The following is an 11,419-nucleotide window of genomic DNA, read 5'->3' as shown; positions in this document are numbered from 1 at the left end:
CCTGTTGAGTACATGCATGACGACATCATTGTGTACCCGTATATGCGCACTACTGATCAATGCTAGCATGTCAATCTACCACTCTTCCCAGCTGGTTAGCTGAACCGAATAGGGAAGGGGTATGATGACGTGACGTCACCTATAAGAAGAATCGCATCGCTGATCAAAATGATACAAGAATCTTTCACGTATCCAAGTATATTGTTGAACTCTTTGTTTTAGATTTGATTCACGACTTCGAAGCAAAATACCCGGTAAGAAACAAAATAAAAACAACTTTATACAAAGCAAATAATATGTAAAATCCATCCATGTTTACGAAGAAAAAAAAGAGGCATTACTAAATTTCTTCCATTAATGACGATAATAATAGATGAACTATATGATTTTGTATGAATGCAAAAATAGTTCCTGGACATACGAATGGGACGGTTTTCCGTCAAAGACTTCAGTCAATGTAAGGATATGGGCTCTACCCGCCTGCATGCAGCCGATGGACCTTTCATATCACATTGAAAGCAGCTTAAAAGGGAAAGCCTACTCCAACCATATAAGTTAATTCGATCAAATATCGTAGAAAAAAACTCAAAAAAGAATAAAGCTGAAAACTTCATTGAAATTTCACATAACAGTTATGCACAACCTGGTTGTTACTGTAATGAGGGTTCTTTTGTATTTTGTTATAAGAAATGCGAAATATTTCAGTTTTCCCTTTATAACGTGAGACAAGGTTTCATGGCCTCACGCAGAATTTTTTTCGCTGGGGGCAGCACGCATAAACTTTTTAGGAAAAAATCAAAACCGAGGGAGCGAAGCAACCAAGCTTGTCATTAGGGCACTTTTGCATTTTGCCAAGCAAAATTAAAGGATTTGGTGCATACTTTTGGTGTACTGTGTGAATTTTTTTTTTGTAAAAAATAATGTTTTCAAAATTTCGGGGGGCACCCCCCCCCCCCCCCGCTGCGTACAGACATGCAAGGTTTGAATCCTCTCTGAATGGAGATGCCATGGTTGTAATTATCCTGTTTCAATGAAACGTACCGTCTTTTCGCGTACACTGGCAATTTTCTACTGCATTTATCATGTTTATTTCAAATAAAAGAATACAATGGTGGCCCAGTGATTCTATAGATGTTAGGAATTACAGAAATTAGCATTGAAATTGCGCTTTTATGGCCTACCTTTTTGTTTCCAAATAAATAGTTGTCGGTATTATTAAAGGCCTAGGCTCCCGCCAACTAATTTACATTTTTCTGATATAAATCTCGTCACCAATGATGGATATTCATAATGTTGACTGTTTCTATATTTCTTTCTCCCTCTTCGGATTTCGATTGCCTTTCTATTTCATTTTATTTGTTTGCTTGTTTGATTTTGGAGTTATGAATACTTAGTACAGCACTCAATAGAGGAATCGTTATTAATTTGATAACTTTGATCTGCATAATTATGTGCAATAAAGGAGTTGATGAGCCACTTACTTGTTGGTACTTCCATTATTGTAATCAAATTATTGTGCTGTTTTCATTTCATCACAAGTAAACTATTTCTAATGAAAACAAATTTTTCAAGCACTGAATTGTCCGAAAAGTTGAGGATAATCTTTACCTATGCCTCTTAGATAAATTTTGATTAAGATGACGTCATATTTTCCTCTTGTTTGAATTATACATTGACCCCTCCTTTTTATACATTTTGATTATTTCTTCCATTTTCCCTCATATCTTTTGTTTTCCTCCCTTTCCCCTCTACTTGATCTACGTCACCCGCCGCCATATGCCACTGCCTCTGTCTAAGTTTGCAGCATTAGTACTTATCGTCTTTAGATGAAAATGAAAACATTAACGAGAAATATTCCACAAAAATCAATGGTTTCATAAAGAAATTAAAAAAACACGAATCACTTTTCTATGATTGGAATGAAAGATGATTATTGATACTCAAAATCTAATTCACATTATTGGTTTCTTACAAAAGTTTTAGAACAGCTTTACATAAAATGCATTACCCCATTTAAAAAGAAAACCCGTATAGGCCAACGACAGTCATGTTGAATTACAGATTTTTAGCAGCAGGTATTTCTGAAGGGTTTGTTTTTGTTCTTTTAATTTTTGTCTTATTTCTTTGAGTGTTCTGATAGATGTAATCGAAATTGAAGCAGATACTTGATCCTAACTGACCAGCATTATAAAATTCAGTGTAGTGAGTGAGATGACACTTATGTGAGCAAGAGAGTGGACTTCTGAAAGAAATTCATATTAAAAGAAAAATACTAGCATATTTTATGTCTGATAAGAAAATGTTGTAAGTACCTATAAATTCAAAATTAAGGTCTATTATTAATTTGCGGCAAAGGTCAACTTATTAAGCGTATATTAGTGTGATATTTTGTTTATGAAAACTTTAAATGATTTCTCAATTCCAAATAAAATGATTATTTTAAATTACACCATAGATTGATTACAATACATTGGCGAGTGCAATCGCTGATTATAAGATTTACCTTTTGGTTAGACTAACAGATTATTCAATGATTATCTTTCTGATATATAATAAGAGATGTGTGGCCTCCAATAATCGTTGTATTTGTGTATGAAATATCTTCAATTACAATCATGATAAAGACTCATGGTTATCATTATGTCATCCATTGTAGTGACACCACATTAGCTCCGGTCTTGATCTATATTAGAGGTCAGAGGATTAGAGTTAGAACTGTGATAGAATTTTTGGTCCAGAATAAAGAAAAGATAAATAATTGGGTTGATTTAGTTTCGGAGGTTTGGTTTTATATTTAGCTTAACCTGCAGATTTTCCTTCGGAGCAATTATTGTCGCCCGAGTAAATGTCATGGAACCTGAAGTTTCAATGATTTCTTTCACCAGTGAAAGATGTTATATTTAAAACTCGAATGATAACGAATAGAGAAGTGAACGAATATGAATGAATGAATGGATGGATGGATGGATGAATGAATGAATGAATGAATGAATGAATGAACGAATGAATGAATGAACGAAAGACCGAACGAACGAATGAGTGGGTGAGAGAGTGAGTGAATGAATGAATGAATGAATGGATGGATGGATGGATGGATGGATGGATGGATGAATGAATGAATGAATCAATCAATCAATCAATCAATCGATGAATGAATTAATGTTGTATAGATGGATGAAAGGATGAATAAATGAACAAGTAAATGAACAAATGATTGAATGAATTATTAACGGATAGATGGGTAGATTAATTGATAAATTAATAAAGATGGACGGAGGGACTGGTAATAATCAATCAATCAATGAATGAATGATGAATGAATGAATGAGAGAAAGAAAGAATGAATGGATGGATCGATCGATGATTGAATGAATATTGTATGGATGGATGAAAGTATGAACAAATGATTGAATGAAGTAACGGATAGATGGGTAGATTAATTGTTTAATTAATAAAGATGGGCGGAGGGACTGATAATAAATAAATGAATGAATGAGTGAATGAACGAACGAACGATGGTCAAGCGGTTTATCTTTTATTATTTTGGGGGGATAATTTTGTCATATATGATCCGCTGTTTTACTTCCATTTCTCTTTCCCCTGCTATCCAAATTATTCATTGGCTTGATTAATTTTTTAAAGCAAATTAAAACAACACTGCTTTAATTTGAACCGATGATCTAAACAAAAAATGAGTAGATATAGACGTTTAAAGGATTTGGAATTAGTAATTACAGTCAATTGATTTCACGCTAGAAGATCATGGCCCTAAGACAATGAAAAGAATCATGTGTGACATGGTCGTAAACTCACGAGTTCTTCATATAATTTGACCAAGTATTATGATAATTATATATTGCATCCTCTTTTCTTCATTTAATGTGTCTCCTTTTTATTCGTTTCATTATTTGGTATTGGTTTGGTCGTGGAATTTTCTTTTAACTTATTTTTTTATTATTAGTAGTATTTTTTGGGGGGTGGGGTGACCCCATATCGGACCATGCCCCAATCTGTAAAGGCCATTGAAACACAGTTTCTTTGTCAATAGGAACATTTTCGCCTGGTGACTACCGTGTTCTCCAGCGCCGCGAGAAGAGGCAACCGATTACAACGTAGAGGACGCCATGCCTTTTTGAAGACTTTGAGGGGAGGAGTAAAAATGTATCCCCGAAATAGACATTAGAGATATGCCATCTGCAACTAATTGTTGTATGCCATTAATAAACTGTGAGCCTCAAGAACAAAGATGTTTTTTTACAACCATTCGCCTTTAACTTTGAAGAATTCCTTATGAATATACAGTGCAATGAGAATATACTAAATAGAAACACGAATTCTATTTCTCATTCATAGTAAATAGTATGATGAATGTATGTGGAATCGTTTCACATGAATGCTGGTATAGAAATAAGGGAATTAGAGAAGAGTAGGTACGGAAGGAATGAATAAGAGTAAAGATTTCTTTTTTTAAGCAAGATGATGAAGAGAAAAGGTTAGATGACGAGAAAAAGTGACAAGAACAGACGAAAAGAAATATTTACACAATAGAGAGAGAGGGGGGGGGGAGGACGCAGTATATGATGACGATTATTGGTGACGAGTACAAAGAAGAAGGAAGGAGAAAATAAAGTGTCTGACAACACCGGAGTAAGACAAAATATATTCATTTTTCTTTAAAAATTCAGACAAAATAGAAGTTGCAAGTATTAGGATTTGTTACAACTTTACACTGTAAAAACTGCGGTGTTAAAACTGACACCAATTAGAGGACCACACCCTGATGTGTTAAAATTACACCCTAGAGATTAAACATAACACCAAATAGTGTAAATGTAACAACAAAATGTGTTGTAATACCACCTATAGGTGTAAAACTAACACCACCAATTTAACACTGGTGTAAAATAACTGGTGTGGATCTCTATGTACACCGGTTAACACCACAGTTTTTGCTGTGTATTAAGGTAAAAAAAAAAAACACCAAGAAATATACAAACGATCAAAGATGTTTTGTCAAATCACTTGACCTGATTTCAAAATCTACAGATTCTATGATAATTTTTGGCAAAAGCTGTAAGTGAGACAGTATTCCACTTTTTTCTCTTCTTTCTTTCTTTCTTTCTTTCTCCTTCTTCTTCTCTCCTCCTCCTCCTTCTTCTTCTTCTTCTTCTTCTTCTTATTCAAGTAGTAGTAGTAGCAGCAGCAGAAGTATAGTAGTATTAGTAGTAGTGGTATAGTAGCAGCAGTAGTAGTAGTGGTGGTAGTAGCAGCAGTAGTAGTAGTAGTAGTAGTAGTAGTAGTAGTAGTAGTAGTAGTAGTAGTAGTAGTAGTAGTAGTAGTAGTAAGTAATAGTAGAAGAAGCAGTAGTAATATTTGTTGTTGTTGTAGTAGTAGTAGAAGTAGTAGTAGTATAGTAGTAGCAGTAGTAGTAATTGTAGTACAAGTATCGTTACGATTAAGTATATTCACCTTTATTCGTATCATCTATATAAAGCCAAAATAGACTTCAAGGTAGCTAGGCCTGCATGGCCTTAACTTCATGATTATAAACAAAACCTTCGGAAATACACACCGAGCAAACATCATGAATAACACGATTACGTTGCCTGAATCCCGCTCATAAAGCAATAAGAGGTGCGCAGACGACGCGTTGCTAGGTAACGGAATAGTTGAAAGACAAAGGGTGAGATGATGTTGTGAGTCAGCGAACTCTTGGGATCTCATCCACTCAAAGGTCATCAAAGTATCAATGTAGTTTACAGGCATTTAAATTCATCCAATCACAGTTTATCCATATGCAGTTTATTTGAACATTTTAATGACAATGTTAATGAAGTGTATGACTAATTTATTAAACAAGACGCCCCCCCAAAAAAAAAAAAAATAATAATAATAAAATAATAAAAATAAACAAATATTATTCCGGATAAACAAAATTAACTGGTTGGAAAATAAAAGAACTTTTTATTCGATTCGATTCATTTCAATTAAATTCGTTTTATTCAATCATTTAAAAACAATATGCTTGTGTATGTATAAACTTTTATAGATAATTCATTAATTTTGGTAAATGAAGTTTAAGTAACAAGCCACAAAATAACAGCATTTTTATTAAAAATGCGTGACGAGGGATACTAAAAACCTATATAGGAATATATTTTAGAAGTCATATCGCTAGAGAATGATATAAAGGAATTTGTTCGAGCATGAGCAGGCAATGACTGATAATACCAATATACCAATGATTATAAATTGTGAAAACAGCAGTGGTCCCCCAAATCCAAATAAAACCGGACTCGATAAAATAGCATATATTTACGCCTTTTAAGAGAAATCATTTAAACTATAGTTAAAATTTGGGTGATATTGTAAAATCTTCTTTGGCTCTTAGACCTACAAAATAAGGTAAGATAGGAAATATTGGAGTGGCAAATATAGAACAGTATCTACATGGATGTACTTTCGAGTTCCAAACATAAGAATAGTACGACGCCCGAGTTGCATCTTTACCTGCAAGTACCCCATCTACGTTGGAAACAGTACATTGGAAGTTGGAGGAATTGTCATCAGTAGCACATTAGCATTTTTAGCCATTCGTCAGTGTTTTTTCTTATCGCTAGCCTCTTTCTTCTTCTACCCTATCCCCTCTACTCAGTTTCCATCTGTAAAAGGTATATAATTGGATAACTTCTCTTTCTCCCGTCTCAATATTTTGTGGTTTCCAACCTTCATTATTCGTCGTATTTATGCGCGTTCAATTTGATTTAAGCAAAATATTGTGATATTGATCAAAACGACAATGAAAATTGCAATGGATAAAATATAAATACCTGCCGGAGAAAGGTACAAATTATATATAATGAACAAAACACGAGGTTTCACTGTCATATACGTTAACACACATTCAAATAATGCTGTGAGTAATTGTTTCGCCAGACGAATTGTCTTGTATTTCATTATATCAAATCATGAATGAGAAGCATGTTTTTCTAGTCTTCAGAACTAAGGGTTTGGATTCCATTTTTCTTAAATCTTGGCTGAAAGTACATCCATCATTTAGTGCCTAATCTTTGTTATATTGTTCTGAACAATTTCATACATAAAAGCTAGCATGGCTGAATGTCCAGAATCATTTTGTTATTAAACTGCCTTCGTTGTGAAATTGGCAGTGTTGAGTAAGTCACGAAGATACGAAAACTTTGTACCAAAAGATGTGCAAGACTTGCAATAAACCCGTCTGATACAACGATGTGGAGCAACATCGATGATCTTTCGCGACGAACACATATTCGTGAGCGAGGAGTGGTAAAATTTGCGTTATTCGACAACCCTTCATGATTAGAATCATGATTCAAATCACGATGCAGAATCACGATTGCGTTTAGTTGAAAGTGGAAACGTCTTTCAAATCACAATCATGAAACACAAACGTTTCTGTAGAATCACACGAAAAAGTCGTATAAACGATATCGTGATTGAATCATGATTCTATGACGTCATTGTGTCGTGCTTCTTCCGGGTTCGACTCAAATGTTTCGTGCATGCAGCTTACTTTTCGTAGCAGTATTGCCAGTGTACTAGTACGGTATATGCCAATTGTCATGTGCATTTAGGAATTATCATTCTGTGTATTGTACCCCCGGGGTTGTACTGTAGCGTCATTTGTATATTTCATTGTTTTCATCAATCATATCTTCAAGTTCCAAAGGCACAAATTGGACTGACGATGTGTGAAGCACAAGCTTGCAATAACCAACGGAGATGTCTGTCGAGATACAACGTAAACACCATGAACCGACAAGATTTAATACAAGTAAACAAAACAATACGAGGTACAATACACGGAATTCTGGAAGTAAAAGATTTATTTTTCAAGCCGAAACGTTGCACTTGCACAAACGATGTTAGCGGCGGCAGCGACGTGAAGCTAGACGTGTTGACTATATCAAACTGCGCACTGTGATGCGCACTGGATCAGCCGAATTCAGGAGAAACAGCGTTAGAAAGATGGTATAAACGCTGATTCTGTCGGATCGTGATTCATGTTGCTGTTGAATCATGATTCAAATGGTGATTCAAATCATGATTCTGGTTGAGGTATAAACGCAAGGTCAGATGTGTTAAAGAAAAAAGACGGGTGAACTTAAGGTTTTCTCATGCAGTTTTATTTTCCTATTAGACCTTTCGTTTCATCATATTAAGATTGGTGGGCGTACATTCATCTACGATTGTTCGTTAAAATGTATTTGATATCCAAAGTATTTACCATCGGATTCTGTAAAAAAAAAAAAAAAAATCAGGCTAGGGAAGAGATTTGACCACCTTGAATCATGTTCCGATTATTTATGTAGTGTGTTTTATTCATTCTAATTGTTATTATCGTGTTGTTCTTTGTAATAAATGGGTCTGTAATGATAGACAGTGTTATTTTTTGCACATTTTGCCAACGAATAATGTACATGTAGGCCTATAACAATTTTGACGCTTGAATGTATTTAACACTGAGCTAAATGTTTGAATAATTAGAAGATACAAAGAATTATTTAAAATAAATCGGGAAATTGTCACAAAACATCGAGATGTAAGGTTCCACTGTACGAGGAGAGGCCGAAAACCATCGGGAGTGTGGGGGGTGGGAACACACCGGTCGAATAAAACTTGGAACAGGAAAAAAAAATATGTGAAATTAACTGCGATTGCACTTGATATTAATAACAATATAGATTCATAACTGAGGGGAATAGTAGGAGAAATATCGGCGGCTAGAAATTTCCGTATTTGATTTGTGAATTCATGATAATCCAAGCGAGAGAATTGAGGAGGTACAATAAAGAGGAAGAAGTGCGTGGCTCCTACCATTATTGAATTGATTTCTGCGGGTATTGTTCTGCAGAGTATTTCACCGCTTCACACTCTCGCAGCTCTAGCGGGGAACATGTCAGCGAACTCACGACGGGGTAGATATTTCGCTGTCAATTCCGCCGAAGCTAGAAGGGTTATTTCCATCCGCACTTGAGAAAATGAATGCAGTCACGATATCAATGAAGGTATTGAAGACTTTATAAAATACATAATTCCTTTACCCACTATGATGATAATTCTTCAATGATTTGAAAGTCAAGGTCAATCGATCTCTACTTCATAAAAGGGTGTATAGAAATACAAATTAATCACAGGAATACTCACAAATTTTACGGAGTCAAGCGGTATCTGTCTATTAAGTATCGGTATTTTTTTAACTAGACTGAATTCGATGGTTCATCTCAAAGCAGTCCAGGTCGCCACGATTTAACACCATATACTAGCTTATAAATAGCTCAATTCTAAAATGATTGTGAATTTGAATGTATATGACATCGTTATATATACGCACCCCTAAATCAGACTGGATACAAGTCTATTCATATCATTTTGTGTTCTCTCATTTCCTGTTAAGAATTTACTTTCAAATCGGATAAGGCTGCTGAGTATTTCCCCCTAATTGTGAACAAGTTTCCCCCCTCATGCTCATGCTTTTTAAGTTAATACCCGCCCAAGCATCATAATGTGTTTCGGTTTCTGAACATAAAGTGAATCTGTCCAGTGAAAGTGATGATTAAAAAAGACGATATGGGTGTGAAGATAAAATCGTGTAGTATACATAACGAGTACCAGGATAAGCTTATATATCAAAAGAAAGGACGTGAGACTTAATGCCAACATTGATATTCTCCAATGATCAGCCTTCATTCTTTTTAAAAAGTAATATGAATTCTCGATGGACGGCCATGAAAGCAGAAGCCTTATTTACATTAATAAAGCTTTGTCTCTTTTCTTGTGTAAACCTTTCAAGTTTAAAGTATATTTGAACCATATAGGCCTGTATCAGTTTGTTTAATGAAAGACTTTCTATTTCATTTGGGAAAAGGGCATTCAGGTGAATCGGAATTTCAGAATAATAGATAAGGCGTCTTCAGCGCAAAACCCAAATTGTGCATGTTAAAGAGTATTCAACGACTGATTTCATGGGAATAAATGAGGCATGATTTAACAGTAAGACAAAGCAGAAAATGAATAATCATCACTTGAATATATTGTTCGATTTCAATTTTATCAAAATAATTGAAATTTAATATCCAAAAAGATTAATTAGCGGAGCTCATATTGAATGATATTTCAAAATAGGTACATAATGAAAGGTCTTACGTGCATGGGTCCAAATATTCAAAGCATGTGCTGCATGCCTCCTGTTTCCTTATAAATTCAATACGTTTTTAAATCATCCTTTCTTCTAACTTTCACGCGAGGGTTACAAAAAGACAAAGGAAAAAATATAACCATGCAGGAAGTACATCTCCGTTATGAAACCATCAACTTAAGAATTAGAGCTCAGGCCATCAAGTCTGGCGATCATAAACACTACACCCTTGTCTATCGCTTTGATTAGCGGTCGAAGTACGGTAACACGTCTATCACGAGAAGTGATATTTACTACAAAATTGATGCATTTTATCATTTAAATATTAGCAAAATTCTGGAGAATGCAGATCATTTCACTACAGACAGACGTTGTTCACTCATAGATATCAGCGAACGTTATATTGCTGAAAACATAGCTTTTGTTTGATGTTATCGTTGTCATCAGCATCAGCATCATCATAATAATTAATATCCACATCATAATATATGTATCAATAATTTTATCAACAATTACCATTGTTTTTACTCTCATCGGTGTTATCACTATAGTAACTATATTTCTGCAGCATGCATTCTACAATGTTCGACTTCTTTAGCCTTTCAATATGTCACATCGGTAGGGTGAAAGATAGAATCCACCCTCACACGCATAATCACACATCCTGCGCACGCCACATTAAATCCAAAGAGGAAATTATAAAGATCGAAATATTTTCTTGTTTCATAAATAAAAACTGCTCGTCCGTGAAACACGATTGCCAATTAGAATAATGATAAGAACCAAAAAAATGCAACGTCATGAGAAGGATAATTTGCATATTATGATATTTTCTGGCATGTTATAAAACCATCATAAAAACCCACAAAAACAAATATTATGAATAAGGGGCCCAGCGGCGTAACAGGGGTCGGTGGCCAGGGGGGCAAGAGCCAAAAATTTCCCGGTCATATCATGGTATGAACAGGCGTAATGGTTTAACGAGGCGACGATTTTGAGAGGGCCAGACATTTCGTATCAGGCAGAATTTATCTTTTAAAAAAATATTGCGAGCGAGCGGGTAAAGCGAGCGAGCAAAAAATTTGACAAAAAATCAAATTTTGTGATATATTTTGACATGATATCCAGAGAATATATTTCACTCTTCTCTCTTTCCATTCCTTTTTTTTTGTTATCTGTACGCCACTGTGAACAGGATTATTTGCGGCAGTAGCGTGCAGAGTAAAAAAAAAAACGAGGGGC

This window comes from Lytechinus variegatus, chromosome 3, assembly GCF_018143015.1.
Source record: "Lytechinus variegatus isolate NC3 chromosome 3, Lvar_3.0, whole genome shotgun sequence".
NCBI classification, from domain to species: domain Eukaryota; kingdom Metazoa; phylum Echinodermata; class Echinoidea; order Temnopleuroida; family Toxopneustidae; genus Lytechinus; species Lytechinus variegatus.
This window is presented reverse-complemented; position numbering follows the sequence as displayed.